Source organism: Pongo abelii, chromosome 17 (assembly GCF_028885655.2).
Source record: "Pongo abelii isolate AG06213 chromosome 17, NHGRI_mPonAbe1-v2.0_pri, whole genome shotgun sequence".
Lineage (NCBI taxonomy): Eukaryota > Metazoa > Chordata > Mammalia > Primates > Hominidae > Pongo > Pongo abelii.
The window spans coordinates 16,891,136-16,902,591 of NC_072002.2; positions in this window are offsets into that span (position 1 = coordinate 16,891,136).

An 11,456-nucleotide genomic window follows, 5' to 3' on the forward strand; every position below is an offset into this window, starting at 1 on the left:
ACAGTTTTGAAACACTCTTTTAGTAGAATCTGCAAGAGGATATTTGGAGCGTTTTGAGGCCTATGCTGGAAAAGGAAACATCTTCACATAAAAACTAGACAGAAGCATTCTCACAAACTTCTGTGTGATGAGTGCATTCAACTCACAGACTTGAACGTTCCTCTTGAAAGAGCAGTTTCGAAACACTCCTTTTGTAGAATCTGCAAGTGTTTATTTGGAGCGCTTTGAGGCCTATGTTGGAAAAGGAAATATCTTCACATAAAAACTAGACAGAAGCATTCTCAGAAACTTCTTTGTGATGAGTGCATTCTACTCACAGTGTTGAAGCTTGCTTTTGATAGAGCAGTTTTGAAACACTCTTTTTGTAGAATCTGCAAGTGGATATTTGGAGTGCTTTGAGGCCTCTGCTGGAAAAGGAAATGTCTTCACATAAAAACTAGACAGAAGCATTCCAGGAAACTTCGGTATGATAAGTGCATTCAACTCACAGACTTGAACGTTCCTTTTGATAGAACTCTTTTGAAACACTCCTTTTGTAGAATTTGCAAGTGTTTATTTGGAGCGCTTTGAGGCCTAAGCTGGAGAAGGAAATATCTTCACGTAAGAACTAGACAGAAGCATTCTCAGAAACTACTTTCGGATGAGTGCATTCAACACACAGACTTGAACCTTGCTTTTGAAAGAGCAGCTTTGAAACACTCTTTTCGTAGATTCTGCAAGTGGATATTTGGAGCGCTTTGAGGCCTATGCTGGGAAATGAAATCTCTTCACCTAAAAACTAGACAGAAGCATTCTGAGAAACATCTGTGTGATGAGTACATTCAACTCACAGACTTGAACGTTCCCTTTGATAGAACAGTTTTGAAACACTCCTTTTGTAGAATCTGCATGTGTTTATTTGGAGCGATTTGAGGCCTATGCTGGAAAAGGAAATATCTACACATAAAAACTAGAGAGAAGGATTCTCAGAAACTTCTTTGGGATGAGTTCATTCAACTCACAGAGTTGAACCTACCAATTGATAGAGAAGTTTGGAAACACTCTTTTTGTAGAATCTGCAAGTGGATATTTGGAGCCGTTTGAGGCCTATGCTGGAAAAGGAAATATCTTCACATAAAAACTGAACAGAAGCATTCTCAGAAACTTCTTTGTGTTGAGTGCATTCAACTCACAGACTTGAACTTACCTATAGAAAGAGCAGTTTTGAAACACTCCTTTTGTAGAATCTGCAAGGGTTTATTTGGAGCACTTTGGGGCCTATGTTGGAAAAGGAAATATCTTCATATAGAAACTAGACGGAAGCATTCTCAGAAACTTCTTTGTGATGAGTGCATTCAACTCACAGACTTGAAGCTTCCTTTTGAAAGAGCAGTTTGGACACACTCTCCTTATAGAATCTGCAAGTGGATATTTGGAGCGCTTTGAGGCCTATGCTGGGAAATGAAATCTCTTCACCTAAAAACTAGACGGAAGCATTCTGAGAAACTTCTTTGTGATGAGTGCATTCAACTCACAGACTTCAACGTTCCTTTTGATAGAACAGTTTTGAAACATTAAGTTTGTAGAATCTGCAAGTGTTTATTCGGAGCACCTTGAGGCCTATGTTGGAAAAGGAAATACCTTCACATAAAAACTAGAGAGAAGGATTCTCAGAAACTTCTTTGTGATGACTTCATTCAACTCACAGAGTTGAACCTACCAATTGATAGAGAAGTTTGGAAACACTCTTTTTGTAGAATCTGCAAGTGGATATTTGGAGCCGTTTGAGGCCTATGCTGGAAAAGGAAATATCTTCACATAAAAACTGAACAGAAGCATTCTCAGAAACTTCTTTGTGTTGAGTGCATTCAACTCACAGACTTGAACTTACCTATAGAAAGAGCAGTTTTGAAACACTCTTTTGGTAAAATCTGCAAGTGGTTATTTGGAGCACTTCGAGGCCTGTGCTGGGTTTTGGAATATCTTCACCTAAAAACTACAGAGAAGCATTCTCAGAAAGTTCTTCATGATGCATTCATTCAACTCACAGAGTTGAACCTTCCTTTTGATAGAACAGTTTTGAAACACTCTTTTTGTAGAATCTGCAAGAGGATATTTGGAGCGTTTTGAGGCCTATGCTGGAAAAGGAAACATCTTCACATAAAAACTAGACAGAAGCATTCTCAGAAACTTCTGTGTGATGAGTGCATTCAACTCACAGACTTGAACGTTCCTCTTGAAAGAGCAGTTTCGAAACACTCCTTTTGTAGAATCTGCAAGTGTTTATTTGGAGCGCTTTGAGGCCTATGTTGGAAAAGGAAATATCTTCACATAAAAACTAGACAGAAGCATTCTCAGAAACTTCTTTGTGATGAGTGCATTCTACTCACAGTGTTGAAGCTTGCTTTTGATAGAGCAGTTTTGAAACACTCTTTTTGTAGAATCTGCAAGTGGATATTTGGAGTGCTTTGAGGCCTCTGCTGGAAAAGGAAATGTCTTCACATAAAAACTAGACAGAAGCATTCCAGGAAACTTCGGTATGATAAGTGCATTCAACTCACAGACTTGAACGTTCCTTTTGATAGAACTCTTTTGAAACACTCCTTTTGTAGAATTTGCAAGTGTTTATTTGGAGCGCTTTGAGGCCTAAGCTGGAGAAGGAAATATCTTCACGTAAGAACTAGACAGAAGCATTCTCAGAAACTTCTTTCGGATGAGTGCATTCAACACACAGACTTGAACCTTGCTTTTGAAAGAGCAGCTTTGAAACACTCTTTTCGTAGATTCTGCAAGTGGATATTTGGAGCGCTTTGAGGCCTATGCTGGGAAATGAAATCTCTTCACCTAAAAACTAGACAGAAGCATTCTGAGAAACATCTGTGTGATGAGTACATTCAACTCACAGACTTGAACGTTCCCTTTGATAGAACAGTTTTGAAACACTCCTTTTGTAGAATCTGCATGTGTTTATTTGGAGCGCTTTGAGGCCTATGCTGGAAAAGGAAATATCTTCACATAAAAACTAGAGAGAAGGATTCTCAGAAACTTCTTTGGGATGAGTTCATTCAACTCACAGAGTTGAACCTACCAATTGATAGAGAAGTTTGGAAACACTCTTTTTGTAGAATCTGCAAGTGGATATTTGGAGCCGTTTGAGGCCTATGCTGGAAAAGGAAATATCTTCACGTAAAAACTGAACAGAAGCATTCTCAGAAACTTCTTTGTGTTGAGTGCATTCAACTCACAGACTTGAACTTACCTATAGAAAGAGCAGTTTTGAAACACTCCTTTTGTAGAATCTGCAAGGGTTTATTTGGAGCACTTTGGGGCCTATGTTGGAAAAGGAAATATCTTCATATAGAAACTAGACGGAAGCATTCTCAGAAACTTCTTTGTGATGAGTGCATTCAACTCACAGACTTGAAGCTTCCTTTTGAAAGAGCAGTTTGGACACACTCTCCTTATAGAATCTGCAAGTGGATATTTGGAGCGCTTTGAGGCCTATGCTGGAAAATGAAATCTCTTCACCTAAAAACTAGACGGAAGCATTCTGAGAAACTTCTTTGTGATGAGTGCATTCAACTCACAGACTTCAACGTTCCTTTTGATAGAACAGTTTTGAAACATTAAGTTTGTAGAATCTGCAAGTGTTTATTCGGAGCACCTTGAGGCCTATGTTGGAAAAGGAAATATCTTCACATAAAAACTAGAGAGAAGGATTCTCAGAAACTTCTTTGTGATGACTTCATTCAACTCACAGAGTTGAACCTACCAATTGATAGAGAAGTTTGGAAACACTCTTTTTGTAGAATCTGCAAGTGGATATTTGGAGCCGTTTGAGGCCTATGCTGGAAAAGGAAATATCTTCACATAAAAACTGAACAGAAGCATTCTCAGAAACTTCTTTGAGTTGAGTGCATTCAACTCACAGACTTGAACTTACCTATAGAAAGAGCAGTTTTGAAACACTCTTTTGGTAAAATCTGCAAGTGGTTATTTGGAGCACTTCGAGGCCTGTGCTGGGTTTTGGAATATCTTCACCTAAAAACTACAGAGAAGCATTCTCAGAAAGTTCTTCATGATGCATTCATTCAACTCACAGAGTTGAACCTTCCTTTTGATAGAACAGTTTTGAAACACTCTTTTTGTAGAATCTGCAAGAGGATATTTGGAGCGTTTTGAGGCCTATGCTGGAAAAGGAAACATCTTCACATAAAAACTAGACAGAAGCATTCTCAGAAACTTCTGTGTGATGAGTGCATTCAACTCACAGACTTGAACGTTCCTCTTGAAAGAGCAGTTTCGAAACACTCCTTTTGTAGAATCTGCAAGTGTTTATTTGGAGCGCTTTGAGGCCTATGTTGGAAAAGGAAATATCTTCACATAAAAACTAGACAGAAGCATTCTCAGAAACTTCTTTGTGATGAGTGCATTCTACTCACAGTGTTGAAGCTTGCTTTTGATAGAGCAGTTTTGAAACACTCTTTTTGTAGAATCTGCAAGTGGATATTTGCAGTGCTTTGAGGCCTCTGCTGGAAAAGGAAATGTCTTCACATAAAAACTAGACAGAAGCATTCCAGGAAACTTCGGTATGATAAGTGCATTCAACTCACAGACTTGAACGTTCCTTTTGATAGAACTGTTTTGAAACACTCCTTTTGTAGAATTTGCAAGTGTTTATTGGGAGCGCTTTGAGCCCTAAGCTGGAAAAGGAAATATCTTCACGTAAGAACTAGACAGAATCATTCTCAGAAACTTCTTTCGGATGAGTGCATTCAACACACAGACTTGAAACTTGCTTTTGAAAGAGCAGCTTTGAAACACTCCTTTCGTAGATTCTGCAAGTGGATATTTGGAGCGCTTTGAGGCCTATGCTGGGAAATGAAATCTCTTCACCTAAAAACTAGACAGAAGCATTCTGAGAAACATCTGTGTGATGAGTACATTCAACTCACAGACTTGAACGTTCCCTTTGATAGAATAGTTTTGAAACACTACTTTTGTAGAATCTGCATGTGTTTATTTGGAGCGCTTTGAGGCCTACGTTGGAAAAGGAAATATCTTCACATAAAAACTAGAGAGAAGGATTCTCAGAAACTTCTTTGTGATGAGTTCATTCAACTCACAGAGTTGAACCTACCAATTGATAGAGAAGTTTGGAAACACTCTTTTTGTAGAATCTGCAAGTGGATATTTGGAGCCGTTTGAGGCCTATGCTGGAAAAGGAAATATCTTCACATAAAAACTGAACAGAAGCATTCTCAGAAACTTCTTTGTGTTGAGTGCATTCAACTCACAGACTTGAACTTACCTATAGAAAGAGCAGTTTTGAACCACTCCTTTTGTAGAATCTGCAAGGGTTTATTTGGAGCACTTTGGGGCCTATGTTGGAAAAGGAAATATCTTCATATAGAAACTAGACGGAAGCATTCTCAGAAACTTCTTTGTGATGAGTGCATTCAACTCACAGACTTGAAGCTTCCTTTTGAAAGAGCAGTTTGGAAACACTCTTCTTATAGAATCTGCAAGTGGATATTTGGAGCGCTTTGGGGCCTATGCTGGGAAATGAAATCTCTTCACCTAAAAACTAGACGGAAGCATTCTGAGAAACTTCTTTGTGATGAGTGCATTCAACTCACAGACTTCAACGTTCCTTTTGATAGAACAGTTTTGAAACATTTAGTTTGTAGAATCTGCAAGTGTTTATTCGGAGCACCTTGAGGCCTATGTTGGAAAAGGAAATATCTTCACATAAAAACTAGAGAGAAGGATTCTCAGAAACTTCTTTGTGATGACCTCATTCAACTCACAGAGTTGAACCTACCAATTGATAGAGAAGTTTGGAAACACTCTTTTTGTAGAATCTGCAAGTGGATATTTGGAGCCGTTTGAGTCCTATGCTGGAAAAGGAAATATCTTCACATAAAAACTGAACAGAAGCATTCTCAGAAACTTCTTTGTGTTGAGTGCATTCAACTCACAGACTTGAACTTACCTATAGAAAGAGCAGTTTTGAAACACACTTTTGTTAAAATCTGCAAGTGGTGATTTGGAGCACTTCGAGGCCTGTGCTGGGTTTTGGAATATCTTCACCTAAAAATTACAGAGAAGGATTCTCAGAAAGTTCTTCATGATGCATTCATTCAACTCACAGAGTTGAATCTTCCTTTTGATAGAACAGTTTTGAAACACTCTTTTTGTAGAATCTGCAAGAGGATATTTGGAGCGTTTTGAGGCCTATGCTGGAAAAGGAAACATCTTCACATAAAAACTAGACAGAAGCATTCTCAGAAACTTCTGTGTGATGAGTGCATTCAACTCACAGACTTGAACGTTCCTCTTGAAAGAGCAGTTTCGAAACACTCCTTTTGTAGAATCTGCAAGTGTTAATTTGGAGCGCTTTGAGGCCTATGTTGGAAAAGGAAATATCTTCACATAAAAACTAGACAGAAGCATTCTCAGAAACTTCTTTGTGATGAGTGCATTCTACTCACAGTGTTGAAGCTTGCTTTTGATAGAGCAGTTTTGAAACACTCTTTTTGTAGAATCTGCAAGTGGATATTTGGAGTGCTTTGAGGCCTATGCTGGAAAAGGAAATGTCTTCACATAAAAACTAGACAGAAGCATTCCAGGAAACTTCGGTATGATAACTGCATTCAACTCACAGACTTGAACGTTCCTTTTGATAGAACTCTTTTGAAACACTCCTTTTGTAGAATTTGCAAGTGTTTATTTGGAGCGCTTTGAGGCCTAAGCTGGAAAAGGAAATATCTTCACGTAAGAACTAGACAGAAGCATTCTCAGAAACTTCTTTCAGATGAGTGCATTCAACACACAGACTTGAACCTTGCTTTTGAAAGAGCAGCTTTGAAACACTCTTTTCGTAGATTCTGCAAGTGGATATTTGGAGCGCTTTGAGGCCTATGCTGGGAAATGAAATCTCTTCACCTAAAAACTAGACAGAAGCATTCTGAGAAACATCTGTGTGATGAGTACATTCAACTCACAGACTTGAACGTTCCCTTTGATAGAACAGTTTTGAAACACTCCTTTTGTAGAATCTGCATGTGTTTATTTGGAGCGATTTGAGGCCTATGCTGGAAAAGGAAATATCTACACATAAAAACTAGAGAGAAGGATTCTCAGAAACTTCTTTGGGATGAGTTCATTCAACTCACAGAGTTGAACCTACCAATTGATAGAGAAGTTTGGAAACACTCTTTTTGTAGAATCTGCAAGTGGATATTTGGAGCCGTTTGAGGCCTATGCTGGAAAAGGAAATATCTTCACATAAAAACTGAACAGAAGCATTCTCAGAAACTTCTTTGTGTTGAGTGCATTCAACTCACAGACTTGAACTTACCTATAGAAAGAGCAGTTTTGAAACACTCCTTTTGTAGAATCTGCAAGGGTTTATTTGGAGCACTTTGGGGCCTATGTTGGAAAAGGAAATATCTTCATATAGAAACTAGACGGAAGCATTCTCAGAAACTTCTTTGTGATGAGTGCATTCAACTCACAGACTTGAAGCTTCCTTTTGAAAGAGCAGTTTGGACACACTCTCCTTATAGAATCTGCAAGTGGATATTTGGAGCGCTTTGAGGCCTATGCTGGGAAATGAAATCTCTTCACCTAAAAACTAGACGGAAGCATTCTGAGAAACTTCTTTGTGATGAGTGCATTCAACTCACAGACTTCAACGTTCCTTTTGATAGAACAGTTTTGAAACATTAAGTTTGTAGAATCTGCAAGTGTTTATTCGGAGCACCTTGAGGCCTATGTTGGAAAAGGAAATATCTTCACATAAAAACTAGAGAGAAGGATTCTCAGAAACTTCTTTGTGATGACTTCATTCAACTCACAGAGTTGAACCTACCAATTGATAGAGAAGTTTGGAAACACTCTTTTTGTAGAATCTGCAAGTGGATATTTGGAGCCGTTTGAGGCCTATGCTGGAAAAGGAAATATCTTCACATAAAAACTGAACAGAAGCATTCTCAGAAACTTCTTTGTGTTGAGTGCATTCAACTCACAGACTTGAACTTACCTATAGAAAGAGCAGTTTTGAAACACTCTTTTGGTAAAATCTGCAAGTGGTTATTTGGAGCACTTCGAGGCCTGTGCTGGGTTTTGGAATATCTTCACCTAAAAACTACAGAGAAGCATTCTCAGAAAGTTCTTCATGATGCATTCATTCAACTCACAGAGTTGAACCTTCCTTTTGATAGAACAGTTTTGAAACACTCTTTTTGTAGAATCTGCAAGAGGATATTTGGAGCGTTTTGAGGCCTATGCTGGAAAAGGAAACATCTTCACATAAAAACTAGACAGAAGCATTCTCAGAAACTTCTGTGTGATGAGTGCATTCAACTCACAGACTTGAACGTTCCTCTTGAAAGAGCAGTTTCGAAACACTCCTTTTGTAGAATCTGCAAGTGTTTATTTGGAGCGCTTTGAGGCCTATGTTGGAAAAGGAAATATCTTCACATAAAAACTAGACAGAAGCATTCTCAGAAACTTCTTTGTGATGAGTGCATTCTACTCACAGTGTTGAAGCTTGCTTTTGATAGAGCAGTTTTGAAACACTCTTTTTGTAGAATCTGCAAGTGGATATTTGGAGTGCTTTGAGGCCTCTGCTGGAAAAGGAAATGTCTTCACATAAAAACTAGACAGAAGCATTCCAGGAAACTTCGGTATGATAAGTGCATTCAACTCACAGACTTGAACGTTCCTTTTGATAGAACTCTTTTGAAACACTCCTTTTGTAGAATTTGCAAGTGTTTATTTGGAGCGCTTTGAGGCCTAAGCTGGAGAAGGAAATATCTTCACGTAAGAACTAGACAGAAGCATTCTCAGAAACTTCTTTCGGATGAGTGCATTCAACACACAGACTTGAACCTTGCTTTTGAAAGAGCAGCTTTGAAACACTCTTTTCGTAGATTCTGCAAGTGGATATTTGGAGCGCTTTGAGGCCTATGCTGGGAAATGAAATCTCTTCACCTAAAAACTAGACAGAAGCATTCTGAGAAACATCTGTGTGATGAGTACATTCAACTCACAGACTTGAACGTTCCCTTTGATAGAACAGTTTTGAAACACTCCTTTTGTAGAATTTGCATGTGTTTATTTGGAGCGCTTTGAGGCCTATGCTGGAAAAGGAAATATCTTCACATAAAAACTAGAGAGAAGGATTCTCAGAAACTTCTTTGGGATGAGTTCATTCAACTCACAGAGTTGAACCTACCAATTGATAGAGAAGTTTGGAAACACTCTTTTTGTAGAATCTGCAAGTGGATATTTGGAGCCGTTTGAGGCCTATGCTGGAAAAGGAAATATCTTCACGTAAAAACTGAACAGAAGCATTCTCAGAAACTTCTTTGTGTTGAGTGCATTCAACTCACAGACTTGAACTTACCTATAGAAAGAGCAGTTTTGAAACACTCCTTTTGTAGAATCTGCAAGGGTTTATTTGGAGCACTTTGGGGCCTATGTTGGAAAAGGAAATATCTTCATATAGAAACTAGATGGAAGCATTCTCAGAAACTTCTTTGTGATGAGTGTATTCAACTCACAGACTTGAAGCTTCCTTTTGAAAGAGCAGTTTGGACACACTCTCCTTATAGAATCTGCAAGTGGATATTTGGAGCGCTTTGAGGCCTATGCTGGAAAATGAAATCTCTTCACCTAAAAACTAGACGGAAGCATTCTGAGAAACTTCTTTGTGATGAGTGCATTCAACTCACAGACTTCAACGTTCCTTTTGATAGAACAGTTTTGAAACATTAAGTTTGTAGAATCTGCAAGTGTTTATTCGGAGCACCTTGAGGCCTATGTTGGAAAAGGAAATATCTTCACATAAAAACTAGAGAGAAGGATTCTCAGAAACTTCTTTGTGATGACTTCATTCAACTCACAGAGTTGAACCTACCAATTGATAGAGAAGTTTGGAAACACTCTTTTTGTAGAATCTGCAAGTGGATATTTGGAGCCGTTTGAGGCCTATGCTGGAAAAGGAAATATCTTCACATAAAAACTGAACAGAAGCATTCTCAGAAACTTCTTTGTGTTGAGTGCATTCAACTCACAGACTTGAACTTACCTATAGAAAGAGCAGTTTTGAAACACTCTTTTGGTAAAATCTGCAAGTGGTTATTTGGAGCACTTCGAGGCCTGTGCTGGGTTTTGGAATATCTTCACCTAAAAACTACAGAGAAGCATTCTCAGAAAGTTCTTCATGATGCATTCATTCAACTCACAGAGTTGAACCTTCCTTTTGATAGAACAGTTTTGAAACACTCTTTTTGTAGAATCTGCAAGAGGATATTTGGAGCGTTTTGAGGCCTATGCTGGAAAAGGAAACATCTTCACATAAAAACTAGACAGAAGCATTCTCAGAAACTTCTGTGTGATGAGTGCATTCAACTCACAGACTTGAACGTTCCTCTTGAAAGAGCAGTTTCGAAACACTCCTTTTGTAGAATCTGCAAGTGTTTATTTGGAGCGCTTTGAGGCCTATGTTGGAAAAGGAAATATCTTCACATAAAAACTAGACAGAAGCATTCTCAGAAACTTCTTTGTGATGAGTGCATTCTACTCACAGTGTTGAAGCTTGCTTTTGATAGAGCAGTTTTGAAACACTCTTTTTGTAGAATCTGCAAGTGGATATTTGGAGTGCTTTGAGGCCTCTGCTGGAAAAGGAAATGTCTTCACATAAAAACTAGACAGAAGCATTCCAGGAAACTTCGGTATGATAAGTGCATTCAACTCACAGACTTGAACGTTCCTTTTGATAGAACTCTTTTGAAACACTCCTTTTGTAGAATTTGCAAGTGCTTATTTGGAGCGCTTTGAGGCCTAAGCTGGAGAAGGAAATATCTTCACGTAAGAACTAGACAGAAGCATTCTCAGAAACTTCTTTCGGATGAGTGCATTCAACACACAGACTTGAACCTTGCTTTTGAAAGAGCAGCTTTGAAACACTCTTTTCGTAGATTCTGCAAGTGGATATTTGGAGCGCTTTGAGGCCTATGCTGGGAAATGAAATCTCTTCACCTAAAAACTAGACAGAAGCATTCTGAGAAACATCTGTGTGATGAGTACATTCAACTCACAGACTTGAACGTTCCCTTTGATAGAACAGTTTTGAAACACTCCTTTTGTAGAATCTGCATGTGTTTATTTGGAGCGCTTTGAGGCCTATGCTGGAAAAGGAAATATCTTCACATAAAAACTAGAGAGAAGGATTCTCAGAAACTTCTTTGGGATGAGTTCATTCAACTCACAGAGTTGAACCTACCAATTGATAGAGAAGTTTGGAAACACTCTTTTTGTAGAATCTGCAAGTGGATATTTGGAGCCGTTTGAGGCCTATGCTGGAAAAGGAAATATCTTCACGTAAAAACTGAACAGAAGCATTCTCAGAAACTTCTTTGTGTTGAGTGCATTCAACTCACAGACTTGAACTTACCTATAGAAAG